The sequence below is a fragment of the Eurosta solidaginis genome, chromosome 2 (assembly GCF_040869045.1).
Source record: "Eurosta solidaginis isolate ZX-2024a chromosome 2, ASM4086904v1, whole genome shotgun sequence".
Taxonomy (NCBI): domain Eukaryota; kingdom Metazoa; phylum Arthropoda; class Insecta; order Diptera; family Tephritidae; genus Eurosta; species Eurosta solidaginis.
In genome coordinates this window covers 267,489,112-267,510,767 of record NC_090320.1, presented here as the reverse complement: position 1 = coordinate 267,510,767, position 21,656 = coordinate 267,489,112, and the positions used below count along the sequence as shown (strand labels likewise).

General features: G+C 37.4%; 1 protein-coding gene across 10 annotated transcripts in view; it reads left to right on the top strand.

Moving 5' to 3' along the window:
* LOC137240910 (uncharacterized) overlaps positions 1 to 21,656 on the top strand; it is a 190,587-nt gene that overhangs the window by 14,037 nt on the left and 154,894 nt on the right. The window lies entirely within an intron of this gene.

The window sequence follows — 21,656 nt, the reverse complement described above, 5'->3', positions numbered from 1 at the left end:
ACGTTTCGATAAACACTAACCATAACCCCTGTTTAAACTGTGCTGGGGATCATGCGTTACATCGATGTCCTGCGCTTGTTTGTCAAAATCGCGAGCAGAAAATTAAGCGAATTTTCGAACTGGGCCTGTGCCAGAATTGCTTGCGGAAAGGTCATATCGCCAGAAATTGTTTGGCGAGCTGTTGTCCTAGATGCGCAAGGGCACCTCATAATAGCATTATTTGCCCGAAGCTATCCACGAGCTCCAAGGGGGAGGTTCCTCAAGCATCTGCGCTAGCAACTATAGAAGAGGAACAGGGTGTCGAACAATAGCAATCAATTTCCAATGAGGAAGCCAGTCTCGGAGTATTCAGATCTTGCCTTTCGTCTGAATCAGATGGACAATTGAATGTTGCTAGCATGATGCAGGGAGCAGGGATAGACCCCCATTACAGTTTGCTGGCTACGGCACAAGTACGTTTAGTAACTCATGGCGGAATGGTGGTGAGACTACGTGCGTTGTGCGATACTGGTGCACAGATAAATTTAATTAATATAGATATAGTCATACATAATCAAATCCATATGCAACGAACATTAGTTGGTGTCTCTTCTGCTTTATGGACTGAGAGTCATATCTGTAACAAGTGTATTACCGTGCATTTGATGTAACTTTACGACGACGAATTTCGGATTCTTATCACGTGCCTAATGGTTCCATCGGTTTTGGGAGGAAAGCTATTGCCCCAGACTGAAATGCAGATGAAAAATTTACCAAGTGACATATCCAATTTCTTAGCAGATCCGACTTTCTATCAGCCAGCACAAGTAAAAATATTGTTGGGGGTTGGTGCGTGGGCTCAGATGATGCAGGAAAACATGCGTCGTCTATCCTCGGGGTTTGTGGCGCAGGAGACTCGCTTAGGCTGGCTTCTATTTGGCGAACGCCCCACTAACTCACACGTTGTGGGGATAAATATAGCCGACGGCGATTCTACGAAATTTGATGAACATCTTGAGCAATTAGTACGAAATCTTTTCGAAGCGGAAATTTTAGCAGGGGACGAATCAAATTGGACAGAAGAACAACAAGAGTGCGAAACCCATTTCTTGGAAACACACACGTTTGAATTACAGGAGAAACGATATGTTGTGCAGCTTCCGCTTAGACGTGATTGGGATCGTATTGGCTCTAATAGCGTAACAGCATTGCAAAGATATTTACGGTTGGAGCAGCGATTTAGGCGAGAGCCCGAACTAAAAGAAAAATATAAGGCCTTCGTAAACGAATATATAGCCAAAGATTGGTTAATGCTAGCAACGAGACCACCAGAAGGAAAGGCATATTATATTCCCCACCACGCCATTTTAAAGAAATTTCGAGTAGTGTTCGACGCTTCCTGTTCAACGGATACCGGGATTTCGTTGAATGACGTCCAGATGATTGGCCCTAAATTGCAGCGATACTTGATCGACCTGCTTTGGGGGTTTCGCTTGTACGCTTATGGTGTATCGGCAGACATTAAGCAAATGTTTCCTCAGGTCAAAATATCCCCGCGTAACTGGGACCTTCAACGAATATTATGAAGTAACACCACCGACTTTAGGGAAAATGGGACGAGTAACTGCTTTGCATCCAGGTAGTGATGGATTAGTAACTATTTGGACTGGGCAAAATACCATTAGCCGTCCCGTGCAGAAACTTTGTATCTTACCAATAGAACCTGTTGAGCCTCGAGCTGTATCGAGTCTCAAGGCCGGAGGATGTTCAAGCGAGAGTATGTCATATTGAATCAGTTTTCATTTTGAGTGTAGAGCAAAGCAGTATTGTAAAGAAAGCGCGCAAGGCGACAATAAAACTCAGCTTTGAATTAAACAATAAGCGATGTCTTTTATTTGATAAGCGAAAATAATTTCTAATTGCTGTTTTTATGTACAGGTCCCTTTTTCGGCTCTTATTAGGAATCCAAATCCATAAACAAAGGTTTGATTGTAAAGATGGGAATTCGTGCTATTAGCGAGCTTTGGACATTATTAGTCGTAGTGCTTTTGTTTAGCTATATTTTATTAAAATAATTTGTTAAAAATAAACGATTGTAAGCACACAAAGAAATCTGCTTGTACCATGGCACTATTGTGAATATTTGAATAGAACTAACACTAACACGCGCATGTAAGTTTATAGATGTTTGATTGATATAACAGCTGATTTTTGTTGATATTTGATATGAGAATTTTATATTTGTAACGCAAGATGCGCACGGGTCCGGCTCATATTATATTTTTACCGAACTTGAAAGTTTTTCCAAACCAAAATGTATATATGTAAGCATCTGGCCAAATTTTATGCCTTTAGCTGTTGAAATCAGGAAAAAATTGCGAAAACCCTCCTATCTGAACAATCGGTTGTATGGTATATATATTATGTATGTGATCGACCTTAAAAATGTATGCAGAAAAAAATAGTTTCCCTATATGTAAGTAGCTTGTAGGTATCATGTGAAATTTGCAGCTTTTAGTTTTTAAAATGGCGAAGAAATGACGGAAAATTTCTATTTTAAAAATCGATTGTATGGGAGATATATGATGGTTAAGGGGCACCCAAATATAACGGCTCTCCAAATTTCACCAAGATATATCAAAACAGATGGACGAACATGGCTAAGTCAACTTAGCTCGTTATCCTGATCATTTCGGTATATTTATTGGTGTATGTATCACATCTCCTTTAAGGACTTACGATTTTCGAGAATCTGGCAAAAATTTGTAATCCCTTTCATTTTCATAAAAGGTATAAAAATTAGAACTAGCTCGCAGAATTGGCCTCCCCTTTGTGAATGAGTGGGAATGCATTTGGTACCATGCAGTGCATTTGAGGTGTATTTTATACTAAATGCGTCAGTGCAGGCTATTGCGTAAAATGCTCGAGTTTAACCTCAACTCAAACCCAACTTGTTTTGTTAATCGTATATTTTTTTTAAGAATACGTATTGTTCTTCACAAAAAAGCTGTAAAATCAAATGCAATTGATTTTTTATTTTAAAAACAAAAGCTTTTAATAAAAACTTGCGCATATAATTTAAAAGTCGTCACTAATGTACAATACATCTATGCATGTACATATATTGCCATGCTGCTTATATGGACTATACAAGGAAAGTGTTGTGCAAAAACAAAACAACCAATTAGCGGCAATCGCCTTTTCACTTAACAACCATTTTTTCACTGCCCAATTGGATAAAAGTTCACATAGCATTTGTGCAGCTATAAAAGTTTTCGTTTATTATAGAAGTTTCATTTTTGATATTTCCTTTGTATTTGTTGCGCATTTTTTTACACCTCTTATTCTTCACACACGCACACAAAATTACAATCACATGTATGTAGTATGACTCAGATAACATTTAGATTAGTTTTTGCATTCAATTGCCATATTTGACTCGCTACTCGCCGAAGTGGTTAGTGTGCGCTCATCTTATCACATATACATACGCGCAATGTTCATTTTTTTAAAGCTAAGAGAACTATCAATAAGCTTTGTTATTGCGCGCATACATTCGCGTATAAATATTTGCATGCGAGTGTGCGAAAGTGTTTAGGAATTATGATAAGATACAACAAGTGGAAGGAGCCAAATTTAGTAAGAAAGAAAAAAAGCAGAAATAAAAACAAGTAAGGAAGGCTAAGTTCGGGTGTAACCGAACATTACATACTCAGTTGAGAGCTGTGGAGACAAAGTAAGGGAAAATCACCATGTTGTAAAAAGAACCTAGGGTAACCCTGGAATGTGTTTGTATGACATGTGTATCAAATGGAAGGTATTAAAGAGTATTTTAAGAGGAAGTGGGCCATAGTTCTATAGATGGACGCCATTTAGGGATATCGCCATAAAGGTGGACCAGGGGTGACTCTAGAATTTGTCTGTACGATATGGGTATGAAATGAAATGTGTTAATGATAATTTTAAAAGGGAGTGGGCCTAAGTTCTATAGGTGGACGCCTTTTCGAGATATCGCTATAAAGGTGGACCAGGGGTGACTCTAGAATTTATTTTGTACGATATGGGTATCAAATGAAAGGTATTAATGAGTATTTTAAGAGGGCGTGGGCCTTAGTTCTATATGTGGACGCCTTTTCGAGATATCGCCATAAAGGTGGGCCAGGGGTGACTCTAGAATTTGTTTGTACTCTATGGGTATCAAATGAAAGGTGTTAATGAGTATTTTAAAAGGGAGTGGGCCTTAGTTCTATAGGTGGACGCCTTTTCGAGATTTCAATACTGATGATTTTGATATATGGAAGTCTATATCTATCTCGATTCCTTTATACCTGTACAACCAACCGTTATCCAATCAAATTTAATATACTCTGTGAGCTCTGCTCAACTGAGTATAAAAATTCTTCACAGCGGGTTGTAATTAAAATGAGTAAAATGTTTAGAAAATTTATAAAATAGCATGTCAGAGAGTGCATGGTGAAAGCGTGTGTAATTCAATCTCAAAAACAATTCAGTTCAAGATTTGTATATATTTAGGGAATTGGACGAAATTACAAACTGCTGATATTGTTTCACTTGAGGGGTGTGTGTCTGTGACGTTATGGAGCAAAATTGGTATTTATAAAATTATACAATTATTGGTGTAAATTTTGTTAAACCTACTTATGCCAGCAGCCAAATTCGAAAATATTTTTTCGATTTATCTGAAATTGGGGAATTAAATCTTGTATCCGTATTCGGAGCAAAATACGGGTTCTATTCATTCTACCGAATTCAGCTCAGCAATTACATTAGGCCCATTTTGATAGTAAAATATATAAATAAATAAATGCTAGACGCGTTAAACTCTGAAGAAATGTTAGACCGAACTTCCCTTCGAATTTGCGTCATGTTTTATGCCGACTTCGAACGGCATCTGCAAGGTAGATGAATTTTCACTGACAAGCTTTTCATGGCACAAATACACTCGGAGGGCTTGCCAAATACTCCCGAGGGGCTATCTCGATAAGATTTTTTTTCTAATCGAAAAGTCGTGTTTCTAAGTTTTCTAAATTACCCTTTTATTTTATAGTTTTATTTCTGATAAGCTCTCTCAATTTCAAAATCAAAATTAATCAACATTTGACCCATTTATTGTTTCTGTCCATGTATCCAAAATCCTAGTGTATATTATAATTTCATGTGCCCATTTCCAAACTCTTGAAATATGTGTACCGCATTTCAACCGTGTAAAGCATTGTCTCAGATAGAAACGGATATATAAACGTATATATATATAATATGGTTAGGTGGCAGTCCTAGAGGGTAACCGTACTAATAATACCCTGTTTTGCAATACAAGGTTAAATAGATTTCGTTTGATACCCATGTTGTTATTGTTGTATTAACGATGAAGACACTCCCCGAAGGCTTTGAGGAGTTCTGTTGATGCTAGCCCGACCATCTCGGGAACGATTTTTATGACCACATTAAACCTTCTAGGCCAACCCGCCCTCCCTACCCCCTAGTTCCCTGAGGAATTTGAGGTCAACAGTGCCTCGCCTGCTAAATATGTGTATGATACGTTCATATTTGTAACAGGTTCCCCTCGCGTAGGTGAGGTTGACAATTGAATTGCGGAAGCCTTGAAGCTATAAAGCTTGGAATTTCGCTTATCTACCCCTTGAATCCCGTTTGATACCCATATTTGCAAATGTCGTATACATTTTTTTAAATTTCGTATAGGTGGAAACATCGTAAATACATCCTTAGTGGCAACAGGAACATGGTGTCTTTTTCCAAGCTCGTAAAGACATCCTTAAAAGCAACTCGGACACAGTGTCCTTTTCCCCGGTCGTAACTCGGATACAGTGTCCTTTTCCAAACTCGCAAGGACATCCTTAGTCGCAATTCGCACACGGTGTCGTTTTCCAAGCTTGCAAATACATCCTTAGTAGCACCTCAGACGGTGTCGTTTTCCAAGCTCGTAAAGACATCCTTAGTGGCAAAACGAACATGGTGTCCTTTTCCAACCTCCTAAAGATAAATGTAGCAAATTTCAGGAAAAATAGTTCAATGTTTAAGCGGCATGCTTTTATAAACATACCCACTAACAAACTTTCGCATTTATAATAAAAACAAGTAAGGAATGCTAAGTTCGGGTGTAACCGAACATTACATACTCAGTTGAGAGCTGTGGAGACAAAGTAAGAGAAACCACCATGTTGTAAAAGGAACCTAGGGTAACCCTGGAATTTGTTTGTATGACATGTGTATCAAATGGAAGGTATTAAAGAGTATTTTAAGAGGAAGTGGGCCATTGATCTATAGATGGACGCCATTTAGGGATATCGCCATAAAGGTGGACCAGGCCTGACTCGAGAATTTGTTTGTACGATATGGGTATCAAATGAAAGGTGTTAATGAGTATTTTAGAAAGGAGTGGGCCTTAGTTCTATAGGTGGACGCCTTTTCGGAATATCGTTATAAAAGTGGACCTGGGTTGACTCTATAATGCGTTTGTACAATATGGGTGTCAAACGAAAAGTGTAATAAGTGTTTTAAAAGGGAGTGGGCCTTTGTTCTATGGGTGGACGCCTTTTCGGGATATCGCCGTAAACGTGGACCAGGGGTGACTCTAGAATGCGTTTGTACAATATGGGTATCAAATGAAAGGTGCTAATGAGTATTTTAAAAGGGAGTGGGCCTTAGTTCTATAGGTGGACGCCTTTTCGAGATATCGCTATAAAGGTGGACCAGGGGTGACTCTAGAATTTGTTTGTACGATATGGGTATCAAATGAAAGGTGTTAATAAGTATTTTAAAAGGGCGTGGGTCTTAGTTCTATAGGTGGACGCCTTTTCAAGATATCGCCATAAAGGTGGACCAGGGGTGACTCTAGAATTTGTTTGTACGATATGGGTATCAAATTAAAGTCGTTAATGAGTATTTTAAAAGGGCGTGGGTCTTAGTTCTATAGGTGGACGCCTTTTCGAGATATCGCCATAAAGGTGGACCAGGGGTGACACTAGAATTTGTTTGTACGATATGGATATCAAATGAAAGGTGTTAATGAGTATTTTAAAAGGGCGTGGGTCTTAGTTCTATAGGTGGACGCCTTTTCGAGATATCTCCATAAAGGTAGACCAGGGGTGACTCTAGAATTTGTTTGTACGATATGGGTATCAAATGAAAGGTGTTAATGGGTATTTTAAAAGGGAGTGGGCCTTAGTTCTATAGGTGGACGCCTTTTCGAGATATCGCCATAAAGGTGGACCAGGGGTGACTCTAGAATTTGTTTGTACGATATGGGTATCAAATGAAAGGTGTTAATGAGTATTTTAAAAGGGCGCGGGCCTTAGTTCTATAGGTGGACGCCCTTTCGAGATATCGACATAAAGGTGGACCAGGGGTGACTCTAGGATTTGTTTATACGATATGGGTATCAAATGAAAGGTGTTAAAGAGTATTTTAAAAGGGAGTGGGCCTTAGTTCTATAGGTGGATGCCTTTTCGAGATATCGCCATAAAGGTGGGCCAGGGGTGACTCTAGAATTTGTTTGTACGATATGGGTATCAAATGGAAGGTGTTAATGAGTATTTTAAAAAGGCGTGGGCCTTAGCTCTATAGGTGGACGCCTTTTCGAGATATCGACATAAAGGTGGACCAGGGGTGACTCTAGAATTTATTTGTACGATATGGGTATCAAATGAAAGGTGTTAATGAGTATTTTAAAAAGGAGTGGACCTTAGTTCTATATGTGGACACCTTTTCGAGATATCGCCATAAACGTGGACCAGGGGTGACTCTAGAATGTGTTTGTACGATATGGGTATCAAATTAAAGGTATTAATGAGAGTTTTAAAAGGGAGTGGCCCTTAGTTGTATATGTGAAGGCGTTTTCGAGATATCTACGAAAATGTGGACCAGGGTGATCAAGAACATCATCTGTCGGGTACCGCTAATTTATTTATATATGTAATACCACGTACAGTATTTCTTCCAAAATTCCAAGGGCTTTTGATTTCGCCCTGCAAAACTTTTTCATTTTCTTCTACTTAATATGGTAGGTGTCACACCCATTTTACCAAATTTTTTTCTAAAGTTATATTTTGCATCAATAGACCAATACAATTACCATGTTTCATCCCTTTTTTCGTATTTGGTATATAATTATGGCATTTTTTTCATTTTTCGTAATTTTCGATATCGAAAAAGTGGGCGTGGTCATAGTCGGATTTCGGCCATTTTTTACACCAATACAAAGTGAGTTCAGATAAGTACCTGAACTGAGTTTAGTAAAGATATATCGATTTTTGCTCAAGTTATCGTGTTAACGGCCGAGCGGAAGGACAGACGGTCGACTATGTATAAAAACCGGGCGTGGCTTCAACCGATTTCGCCCTTTTTCACAGAAAACAGTTATCGTCCTAGAAGCTAAGCCTCTACCAAATTTCACAAGGATTGGTTAATTTTTGTCCGACTTATGGCATTAAAAGCATCCTAGACAAATTAAATGAAAAAGGGCGGAGCCACGCCCATTTTGAAATTTTCTTTTATTTTTGTATTTTGTTGTAACATATCATTACTGGAGTTGTATGTTGACATAATTTACTTATATACTGTAAAGATATTAACTTTTCTTTTAAAATTTGAATTAAAAAAAATTTTTTTTTAAAAAGTGGGCGTGGTCGTTTTCCGATTTTGCTAATTTTTATTAAGCAGACATAAAGTAACAAGAGTAACGTTCCTGCCAAATTTCATCATGATATCTTCAACGACTGCCCAATTACAGCTTGCAAAACTTCTAAATTACCTTCTCTTAAAAGTGGGCGGTGCCAAGCCCATTGTCCAAAATTTTACTAATTTTCTATTCTGCGTGATAAGTTCAACTCACCTACCAAGTTTCATCGCTTAATCCGTATTTGGTAATGAACTATCGCACTTTTTCGATTTTTCGAAATTTTCGATATCGAAAAAGTGGGCGTGGTTATTGTCCGATATCGTTCATTTTAAATAGCGATCTGAGATGAGCGCCCAGGAACCCACATACCAAATTTCATCAAGATACCTCAAAATTTACTCAAGTTATCGTGTTAACGGGCAGACGGACGGACGGACGGACATGGCTCAATCGATTTTTTTTTCGATACTGATGATTTTGATATATGGAAGTCTATATCTATCTCGATTCCTTTATACCTGTACAACCAACCGTTATCCAATCAAAGTTAATATACTCTGTGAGCTCTGCTCAACTGAGTATAAAAATTCTTCACAGCGGGTTGTAATTAAAATGAGTAAAATGTTTAGAAAATTTATAAAATAGCATGTCAGAGAGTACATGGTGAAAGCGTGTGTAGTTCAATCTCAAAAACAATTCAGTTCAAGATTTGTATATATTTAGGGAATTGGACGAAATTACAAACTGCTGATATTGTTTCACTTGAGGGGTGTGTGTCTTTGACGTTATGGAGCAAAATTGGTATTTATAAAATTATACAATTATTGGTGTAAATTTTGTTAAACCTACTTATAATATATATAAATATTTTTTCGATTTATCTGAAATTGGGGAATTAAATCTTGTATCCGTATTCGGAGCAAAATACGGGTTCTATTCATTCTACCGAATTCAGCTCAGCAATTACATTAGGCCCATTTTGATAGTAAAATAAATAAATAAATAAATGCTAGACGCGTTAAACTCTGAAGAAATGTTAGACTGAGCTTCTCTTCCAATTTGCGTCATGTTTTATGCCGACTTCGAACGGCATCTGCAAGGAAGGCTTTGGGGAGTGCTGTCGATGTTGATGGTCCTTTGCCGGATATAGATACGGTAAGTTCCTGTAACAAAGCACCATTAAGGCACTAGCCCGACCATCTCGGGAACGATTTTTATGACCACATTAAACCTTCTAGGCCAACCCGCCTTTCCCACCCCCTAGTTCCCTGAGGAACTTGGGATCAACACAGCCTCGCCTGCTAAATATGTGTATGATACGTTCATATTTGTAACAAGATTTGCTTGAAATTGCGCTTATCTACCCCTTGAATCCCGTTTGATACCCATATTTGCAAGTGTCGTATACATTTTTTTAAATCTCATATAGGTGGAAACATTGTAAAGACAGCCTTAGTGGCAACACGAACATGGTGTCTTTTTCCAAGCTCGTAAAGACATCCTTAAAGGCAACTCGGGCACAGTGTCCTTTTCCCCGGTCGTAACTCGGATACGGTGTCCTTTTCCAAACTCGCAAGGACATCCTTAGTCGCAATTCGCACACGGTGTCGTTTTCCAAGCTTGCAAAGACATCTTTAGTGGCAACACGAACATGGTGTCCTTTTCCAAGCTCATAAAGATAAATGTAGCAAATTTCAGGAAAAATAGTTCAATGTTTAAGCGGCATGCTTTTATAAACATTAGTGCATTTATAATAAACATAATAGTAAGATTAGCTGCCCGGATATAAACGGTGATCATTCAATCTCCATATGATTTCATAAGATTTGCAGTTACATTCTAAAAGCTTGTAAAATGATTGTGACCCTTTTAGGACTACTTTATTAAATAAGCCATTCTTACTAATTACTTACTTACTTAATTGGCTCTAAACCGTTTAAACGGCTATGACTGTCCAACAAGGGGCGCCTGTCACATCTTCCTTCTCCTTCCAGCGGAGACTTTTGCTAGTAAATTTGCGTTTACCCAGAGTCCCTCTTTTTTCTGTAAACATACCATTTTTAGCGTTCAATGACGATAGCTCAAATAGATGCTATCTGTTTTTATTTCAATTGCTGCCTCATTCGACTAATTTTGATTACATGAGTAAGCAAATGTGCAATTTAAATATTTATTTGTCTTTTTTGTGTGAGGGTTATGGGAAACAGCCAAGAGTGGGCGTAACCAAAACATTACTCAAGGGGAGAAAGGGACGCTTGGGAAAGGAAAAAAGAGAAACAGCGACGAAAAGAGCCTGATTAACAAGTTATTAAAAGTTATCTGCAGGTTAACAACAGTTTTGAGAAAACAAGCTCTTTTCATTTCTCAGATTTCTTAGTATAATTATGTACTCCGCGAATGTTACGTTACCAGATCACAAATTCTTACATACTTTAATCCTGTCAACAGTTTTGTATTTAATATAGTTTTTTTTACATTTTAATGTAATGTGGGTAGATACCCCATACTTGCCCCTATCTAACAACACCCATGTCTTTGTGTACATTTAAACGAATATAAAAAATATAAAACGTGTCAAATTCATTAATTGATGTTGATTTCAATGTCACAATTATGCATACACTAATGAATAAATTAACCTTAATCCCAATTAAGCTCACATCTTAACTGGTGTTAACTAATTAAAATGAGTGACTTAAGTATTGTATTTTGCGGGGGCTTTGCTTGTAGGCATAGTTGAATATGGCGGATTTTGTTAATGTAAACAAGAAAAAGTTAAAGTGAAAGATGAGAAAATGCAGAATATAAGGCGAAGGAAAGGGAAACTAAAGAAGGATCAGATTGTTAATAAAAATAAGATGAAGAAGTGGTGAAAGAAAGGAATCAAATTAACGCTAAAAACAGAGACCTAAATCTATAGAGAACAATCAATGACGGACAGCAATAGAAATTGGCAAACTGACGGTAGGTAAATCATCATATTACATACTTGAAGATTAGTATAAAAGGCGGTGTTTTCGTTAAAATTTCACAAAAAAGTTATTGAAAACTTAAGAAAAGTTAAATTGGGATTAATATATCAAAATAAATATTTTCTAGCGTTGGAATTCGCGAATATCATTCTACATTTCCCCAGTGGTGAATTACGTGCCCGCCATTTGATGGTTTTATTGTTTCCCATTATTCGTTGTGTTCACGATTCTCTTTAGTTTTACGTCTCTGGAATATAACGTGATTAAAAAATAAAATAAAATAAAACAAAAACAAGAAAGGAAGGCTAAGTTCGGGTGTAACCGAGCATTACATACTCAGCTGAAAGCTTTGGAGACAAAATAACCATTTAGCAAAATGAACCTAGGGTAACCCTGGAATGTGTTTGTATGACATTGGTTTCAAATGGAAGGTATTAAAGAGTATTTTAAAAGGGAGTGCGCCATAGTTCTACAGGTGGACGCAATTTCAGGATATCGCCATAAAGGTGGACCAGGGGTTACTCTAGAATGTGTGTTGTGCGATATGGGTGCCAAATTAAAGGTATTAATTAGGGTTTTAAAAGGGAGTGGCCCTTAGTTCTATATGTGAAAGCGTTTTCGAGATATCGAACAAAATGTGGACCAGGGTGACCCCGAACATCATCTGACGGGTATCGCTAATTTATTTATATATGTAATACCACGAACAGTATTCCTGCCACGATTCCAAGGGCTTTTGATTTCGCCTTGCAGAACTTTTTAATTTTCTTCTACTTGATATGGTAGGTGTCACACCCATTGGACAAAGTTTTTCTAAAGTTACATTTTGCGTCAATAAACCAATCCAATTACCATGTTTCATCTCTTTTTTCATATTTGGTACAGAATTATGGCATTTTTTTAATTTTTCCTAATTTTCGATATCGAAACGTGGGCGTGGTTATTGTCGGATTTCTGCCATATTTTATACCAAGATAAAGTGAGTTCAGATAAGTACGTGAACGAAGTTTAGTTAAGATATATCGTTTTTTGCGCAAGTTATCGCGTTGACTGCCGAGCGGAAGGACAGACGGTTGACTGTGTATAAAAACTGGGCGCGGCTTCAACCGATTTCGCCCTGTAAAGGTTTTAAATTTTTTGTTAAAATTTGTGTTGAAAAAAAATTTTTTTTTAAAAGTGGGCGTGTTCGTCATCCGATTTTGCTAATTTTTGCGTACATATAGTGATAGGAGCAACGTGCCTGCCAAATTTCATCATGATATCTTCAACGACTGCGAAATTGCAGCTTCCAAAACTTTTAAATTACCTTCTTTTGAAAGTGGGCGGTGCCACGCCCATTGTCCAAAAGTTTACTAATTTTCTGTTTTGCGTCATAAGGTCAACGCACCTACCAAATTTCATCGCTTTATCTGTCTTTGGTAATGAATTATTGCACTTTTTCGGTTTTTCGAAATTTTCGATATCGAAAAAGTGGGCGTGGTTGTAGTCCGATATCGTTCATTCTAAATAGCGATCTGAGATGCGCACCCAGGAACCTACATACAAAATTTCATCAAGATACCTCTAAATTTACTCAAGTTATCGTGTTTACAGACGGACGGACGGACATGGCTAAATGAATTTCTTTTTTCACCCAGATTATTTTGATATATAGAAGTCTATATCTATCTCGATTAGTTTATGCCGTTACGGATTACCGTTATGCGTACAAAGTTAATATACTCTGTGAGCTCTGTTCAGCTGAGTATAAAAATATTGAGTTAAACGGTTTTATTGAAAACAATAAACAATAAAACTTTTTAACTTAAAAATTTTTTTAAAATAATTTTTTAGTCGTTATTTAATTGCCTATTATTTCTCATGCTATTTAGTTCATTTAGTGATTCGTTATTACAAGGACTCTTTCCTGACAATTTGTTACCATCTAAGTCCTCAATACATAATCCTTCCAAAGACTTTACTCGACTCTGCGCCACGTATGCTTGTCCCACCTCGAACTCCAAAGTATTTTGATGTAACTTCTACCGGGCTGTATGTAATATTTGTTCCAAATATGAGCCAAATCGGACCACAAATACGAGTATTTTTAATATCTCAATCCTTGCGCCACCTGGCGGCGATTTTTTCATATGCCGTTCTATTCATGTATGTAATATGTGTTCCAAATATGGGCCTAATCGGAACAGAAATACGATTTTTTTTTAAATATCTCAATACTTGCGCCACTTAGCGGCGAGTTTTTTCATAGGTCGCTTTCCATTCATGTATGTATTGTCACGGATATTAGCATCCCTAAGCTATACCATCACTAAGGCGATGCTAAGCGATGTTCACGTCAATAATCAAATCATGTATACACATATATAAGGCAGCCGAGAGATGTCACACACAGATGCATTTACTTATACGCCTATGTGTGTGCGAGAGACTGTAAACTACAAACTCACATACATCTGAGAGACGCTGAAAAGTAGAAAATTGTAAACAAGTAGAAACTATATGAGAACTATAAACACTCGAAATAGTTGGTAAGTTCTGGAAATAGAAGAGCCTAGATGTATGCAGCGTAAACTATAAAAGCGGCACAAGCGAGTAAAATGTAATTCAGTTTGATTTGAGTTGTCAAGCAGTTTCGACTAAGACGCTATCTAGCGAGCAAGAGCAGTATTATTTTGAATAGTAGAGTTCCATTTGAGCTATCAATCAGTTTGGTTATTAAGCAAGCTATTCGTTGGACAGTTTGAGTGTGTTTGTGAAGTACTTTAATAAAGGCCATTTTGCATTATTACAAATTGGAGTTATTTATTCAACAGTTTAGTGATTCGAACTTAGCAGAGGATTGCAAATAAGAAGATTTGCGGCAGATTCGTTACAATTGGTGTCAGAAGTGGGATTGTTGAATAAATTCCAGAGGAAAACAAGGACATGGCAAAGTTCAGTGAATTGAAGATCCAGCAACTAAAGAAGGAGTTGGATAGCCGTGGATTGAATACAAGCGGCGTTAAACTTGAACTTCAGGCACGGCTACGAGAGGCAATGGAAGCAGAAGGAATTGATGTGGAAGAGTATGACTTTCATCTTGATGGCGAGGAAACAACAAAAATGGAAGAGACAGTTACGCAGACAGTTACGAGCACAGACTTGAACATGATTTTGGCTGCAATATCTGCTCAAACATCGACAATGTCATCTCAACTAGAAGAACAGAAAACGTATATGTCATCTCAACTAGAAGAACAGAAAACGTATATGTCATCTCAACTAGAAGAACAGAAAACGTATATGTCATCACAGATGGAATCCCAAGAGACACGAATAACATCGAAGATGGAAGAACAGAAAACACGCATGGCGTCACAAATTGCAGAACAATTAAAAGAACAAGAGGCACGCATAGCATTACAGCTCGAAGCACAAGAAGAGCGTATCTCAACAAAGCTGGAGGCACAGGAAACAAAATTCTCATCGCAGCTGGAGGCTGTTAGTGAACGACAAAATAAAGTGGAGGCCGAGATGGATGCTTTGAAAGATCGGATTCAGGAGTTACAATTGAACCGTCCAATCACTTCAACGTCTACTCTGAAGGTAAAATCGTTGATGGTTCTGTTCCATTCCAGGTATTTAAGCTCCAATTTGAGAAGACGTCAGCAGCGAATAACTGGAATGATGAAGATAAAGTTGCAGCTCTGTTCGTGGCATTGAAAGGGCCAGCAGCCGAAATCCTACAGACGATTCCCGAAGGAGAGCGGCACAACTATGAAGCATTGATGGCCGCTGTCGAGAGACGTTACGGAAGCGAGCATAGGAAACAGATATTCCAAATTGAGTTGCAAAACCGCTACCAAAAAGCAAATGAGACATTGCAGGAGTTTGCTTCAGATATTGAAAGATTGGCTCATCTTGCAAATGCAGACGCACCCGTGGAATACACTGAAAGGGTAAAAATCCAGAGCTTCATAAATGGCATACGAGATGTGGAAACGAAGCGGGCTACGTATGCGAATCCAAAACTAACGTTTGCTGAAACGGTATCGCATGCACTGACACAGGAAACAGCCTCACTTTTGAGTAAGCCAGCGTACACAGCTCATCGCGTGGAAGTAGAAAGGCCAGAGTGGGTAGACGCAATATTGGAAGCACTGAAGGGATCTCAACAGAAGAATGCCAGAGTTATTAAATGTTTCAAGTGCGGCAACCCAGGTCACATTGCACGTCATTGCGATCTTGGTCCTAATAGTTCCAACAATGTGGGTGGCCGTAAACGCAAAGCTGGAGGAGATGAGCAAGAGCGAGTAAGAGATAAAGAACGAAAATTTGCCCCGGATATTGAATGTCCTGTGATATCTGTGTCGCAAATTGGAAGGAAATCAAGCAGTCTTACCGTCGGAGGGAATGTGGATGGCAAGGAGCGTGTACTGACTGTAGATACGGGCGCATCTCATTCCTTGATCCGATCTGACTTGGTCAACAGGAGAGTAAAACCGTTACCTGGAGCAAAGTTGCGTACGGTCACTGGCGAGTATAACCAAGTTCAGGGAGAAGTGATATGTGAAGTATTGATTGGGAAGGTCATGGTTCTACACAAATTTGTTGTGGCGGAGATTGTTGATGAAGTTATATTGGGAGTGGATTTCTTGGTTGACCATGACATCGAGATCGATATGCAGAGAAGGGTGATGTGTTATGAGAACCAAGATGTGCCACTTAACTTTAGTTTGGAAAAAGGGTTCAGCAGTAATCGGGTACTGGTGGAGAAGACTCGACGAAGGCCACGAAATTCAAAGGTAAAGGTTGATGGAACAAATGGGCCAAACAAATCAAAACCGAAGGTACCTGTGAGAGAAACACTGGCATTGAAAAGCCCTAACGGACGTACTGAAACGAAGAAAGAATGCAAGGGTGGTTTCAAGCCAAGGCACACTACTGTTGTGAAGCGTCGGAACGATACTGATTATGCAAAGGAAATCCGTCCAGCGCAAGCTCTGCGAAGTAGTTCTTCAGTGGTCAAGCAACAGAGTGCGAGGGAACGATCCAGGATAATGAGTAGTAAGATGAAACACAGGTACGACAAGGAAAATAATTCGAAAGGTTTCTTGGCGGGAGATTTGTTACTGTTATACAACCCTCACCGGCGGAAAGGTGTTCCATCCAAATTTCGGTGCAGTTGGGAAGGCCCGTACAAGGTTGTGAAGAAGATCAGTGATACCATCTACCGCATACAAAGCATTGAGAAACCACGGAGTAGAAGAGTGGTACATTTGGCGATGCTAGCAGCGTTTAGATCGAGAGATTTGTCTGATCGGGACGATCAGACTTAGATGGAGGGCAGTGTCACGGATATTAGCATCCCTAAGCTATACCATCACTAAGGCGATGCTAAGCGATGTTCACGTCAATAATCAAATCATGTATACACATATATAAGGCAGCCGAGAGATGTCACACACAGATGCATTTACTTATACGCCTATGTGTGTGCGAGAGACTGTAAACTACAAACTCACATACATCTGAGAGACGCTGAAAAGTAGAAAATTGTAAACAAGTAGAAACTATATGAGAACTATAAACACTCGAAATAGTTGGTAAGTTCTGGAAATAGAAGAGCCTAGATGTATGCAGCGTAAACTATAAAAGCGGCACAAGCGAGTAAAATGTAATTCAGTTTGATTTGAGTTATCAAGCAGTTTCGACTAAGACGCTATCTAGCGAGCAAGAGCAGTATTATTTTGAATAGTAGAGTTTCATTTGAGCTATCAATCAGTTTGGTTATTAAGCAAGCTATTCGTTGGACAGTTTGAGTTTTATTGTGAAGTACTTTAATAAAGGCCATTTTGCATTATTACAAATTGGAGTTATTTATTCAACAGTTTAGTGATTCGAACTTAGCAGAGGATTGCAAATAAGAGGATTTGCGGCAGATTCGTTACAGTATTATGTGTTCCAAATATGAGCCAAATCGGACAACAAATACGATTTTTTGAATATCTCGAACCTTGCGTCACCTGGCGGTGATTTTTTTTATAGATCTGTTACAGTGTACGCAATTCGAAATTAGGACGACAAAAATCATAAACTTTTGAATTTCAGTTTCGTGACGAAAATAGGTTCAAGCAAAAAATTTTATAAATCCGCCAACAGCCACGCCCAATTCCCATACAAACCACACATTGGAAATGTTTGCAAACGTCAATAATGTATGTATATTGGTGCATATAATGAAAAGCCAAAATAAACTAGAGCTTACAAGCGAGATTCTCGTGTCTCGAAGTACTCGTAAATCTCCAGAGCTTCTCGACATAAACTTAATTGCTGTATGGACAGTATTTATACACTTGGTTTTTTTTTTACTTGTGAATTTTTTGTTGATTCTATTGCTTTCAAATGACATTATACTCAAAACATATTTATTTTACATATAATTTTGTTCAGAATATTTTATTTTTTTAACGGGACATCGAGAACAAGGCTTCTCGTGAGATTCTCGAAATACTCGTAATTCTCGCGAGCTTCTTCGGTTTTCATTTCTCGCGAGATTGTCGAATCTCGACATACTCTTAATACTCGCGAGTTTCTCGACTTTCAATTAAGTCGCTGCATTGGCAGTATTCTATACATTTCGGTGTTTTTAGTTGTGGTTTTGTGGAAATTTTCGCTTATGCTCCAGAAGAAATCCTAAGCTCTATATAAAACCATAGTACAGGTCTACAAGTAGAATATTTAGCAGCACGCACATACAAGCCAACCTAATAAAGCCGCACTGCGTTTTTTTAGCGCACGCAAACCACCGGTGTTTTTTGCCCTAACCCAAATAAGCATGCTTTGCGACAATGTAAAGCATGTGGGCAAACGTCAAAACTAAATGTCACGCAGAACAAAAATTGGAAATCGAGTTAGGTTTTCACGCAGCAAATTCAATTTGAGTTGCTCTCATAAAAGTTGTATGTGCATGAGACATTTTTGACAGAAAATGACTTGCGTGAGTTTATATTAGGTTGGATTGATACAGAGCCACGCTCACCTGATAAAATGCTTGGTCTTGTTCGTTTTTTTTGTGGATGCTATTTGGCCCTGTTGTAGTTCTTAGGTCCAAGAAAATTGTAGTAGCTGCTAACGAAAACAGCGTAAAATTTTTATTGTAAAATTACATATTATTGGTAAATTTAATAGCCTCGTTTAATATAATTTGATAATTTTGATTGAGCTTTAGGCCAGATTATTGAATAAAACTTCTTTTTTAGTAGTATTCAAAATATATTTATTTTTCGATATTTCGACTTCAATCTGAAGTCATCATCAAGAATCTACGAAAAGAAAACAATTAACATTTTTAAACATACATTTCTGTAGCAAAAATACGACTTACACATATGGATATGTATGATCGACTGAACAGAAATTATGACAACATAATTTTAGTAAAAACAAAAGAGCGAAAAATATAAATAAAGATAAATCAAAAACTCCCGCGAATATAAACAATTTCATGTACCGCAAGTGTAAACAAAAAACATATGTATACAATAAAAAATGTGTCAACAAAAGTTAAAAATATATATATATATATGTATGTATGTACGTATTTAATGTATGTTATGCTCTCAGCATTGCTAGAGTTGTTGTTCCAGCTTAAGTTTAGTGAGTGTGCTTAACTGACAGCAGCGTGATGTTGTTGTTTTAAGACCAAATTTCTGTAGGTTTGTGCACAATGGTCTACATCTGATTTAAAATTCATTTTTATATCATTAGGGGTGTTCAAAATGTGTAAGGTTTCTAAAATGAAGCGCTTATTATAATGTTTTTCATGTTCCAGAATGGTTACGTTTTCAAAATCTGGATAGTGTCCCGTGTCTTTGCAATGCGCAGCCAATGCTGTCTTGTTTTCTGGATTATTATTTCTCAATTTAATATTCGATTTGTGGGCGGAAAGCCTAGTCTTTAGTTTAAGTTTAGTTGTCCCTACATATACTTGTTCGCATACGTGGGACCCGTCGCCGTTGCATGGAATTTTGTACACCACGTTGGATTTCTCATGATTTGGTATTTTGTCCTTTAAATTACTATAAATTGGTCGTAGAGTGTTGTTGTAAGTAAACGCGATTTCATATTTCTCTTTGTCATATAAATTTGAACCCTTGATTCTTTCAGACACTCCCGGGATATATGTCATTGATTTATAAATTTTATCACCTTTCTCGGTTGTATTATTATTGGCGTTCGCTGTGTGATGTTTGTGAATCAGTTTGTTTATAAGGGACCTGGGAAAAGAATTTTGTTCCAGGGTTTTTCTAATTATGGCTATGTTTTTGTTGTGAAACATCTTATCACTTATGTTAAGAACCCTTCTTATAAAATTTTTCGCTGTGTTCAAAATAGTGTTGGGTGCGTGTTTGGAATTATAATTGATAAGTCTACCCGAAGCTGTTTGTTTTTTATACCAATCAATGTATAACTTATTATTATTTTTAATTATTAATGTGTCAAGGTAGGGAAGTCTGTTGTTTTTCTCCACTTCCATAGTAAATCGTATGGATTTGTAATATGTATTAAGTAGTTTAAGCATGTTTTCCATTTCGCTCGTTTTGACGATGGCAAATAAGTCGTCAACGTATTTGGTTAGCAATCGGGGTTTGCTTTTTGATTCCATCTCGAATCTTGTTAATCGACATCATTGCCTCCGGGAGTGTCTGAAAGAATCAAGGGTTCAAATTTATATGACAAAGAGAAATATGAAATCGCGTTTACTTACAACAACACTCTACGACCAATTTATAGTAATTTAAAGGACAAAATACCAAATCATGAGAAATCCAACGTGGTGTACAAAATTCCATGCAACGGCGACGGGTCCCACGTATGCGAACAAGTATATGTAGGGACAACTAAACTTAAACTAAAGACTAGGCTTTCCGCCCACAAATCGAATATTAAATTGAGAAATAATAATCCAGAAAACAAGACAGCATTGGCTGCGCATTGCAAAGACACGGGACACTATCCAGATTTTGAAAACGTAACCATTCTGGAACATGAAAAACATTATAATAAGCGCTTCATTTTAGAAACCTTACACATTTTGAACACCCCTAATGATATAAAAATGAATTTTAAATCAGATGTAGACCATTGTGCACAAACCTACAGAAATTTGGTCTTAAAACAAGAACATCACGCTGCTGTCAGTTAAGCACACTCACTAAACTTAAGCTGGAACAATAACTCTAGCAATGCTGAGAGCATAACATACATTAAATACGTACATACATACATATTTTTTTTTTTTTGTTTTTTACATACAGATATATATATATATATTTTTAACTTTTGTTGACACATTTTTTATTGTATACATATGTTTTTTGTTTACACTTGCGGTACATGAAATTGTTTATATTCGCGGGAGTTTTTAATTTATCTTTATTTATATTTTTCGCTCTTTTGTTTTTACTAAAATTATGTTGTCATAATTTCTGTTCAGTCGATCATACATATCCATATGTGTAAGTCGTATTTTTGCTACGGAAATGTATGTTTAAAAATGTTAATTGTTTTCTTTTCGTAGATTCTTGATGATGACTTCAGATTGAAGTCGAAATATCGAAAAATAAATATATTTTGAATACTACTAAAAAAGAAGTTTTATTCAATAATCTGGCCTAAAGCTCAATCAAAATTATCAAATTGTAAAATTACATAGAAATATTCTTATTTACTTTCAAGCGAGCATTTAATTACATCTCTCTTTAAAATCCATATGTTTTGGCCTAGTTTAATTAACAAATTGTGATACTTTATTACCAGGGACGATTGCTAAAAGACGACCAAAACCGTGGGGGGGAGGTATTAGTAGACACGTTTTTGCCTCGCTTCCAATAATTCGAATACTTTTTCGCCTTTAGATTATTGATAACAGGACAAAACGCGTCCTTTTACTTTTCTTTCCACATTTTTGGACGGTTTACTGCAGTCGACCTCGGTTTCAAACTGTTTTATGCGGAGAACTTTGAACGGGTAGAAAAACTTAGCACCCGTTTTTGTATTCTTAT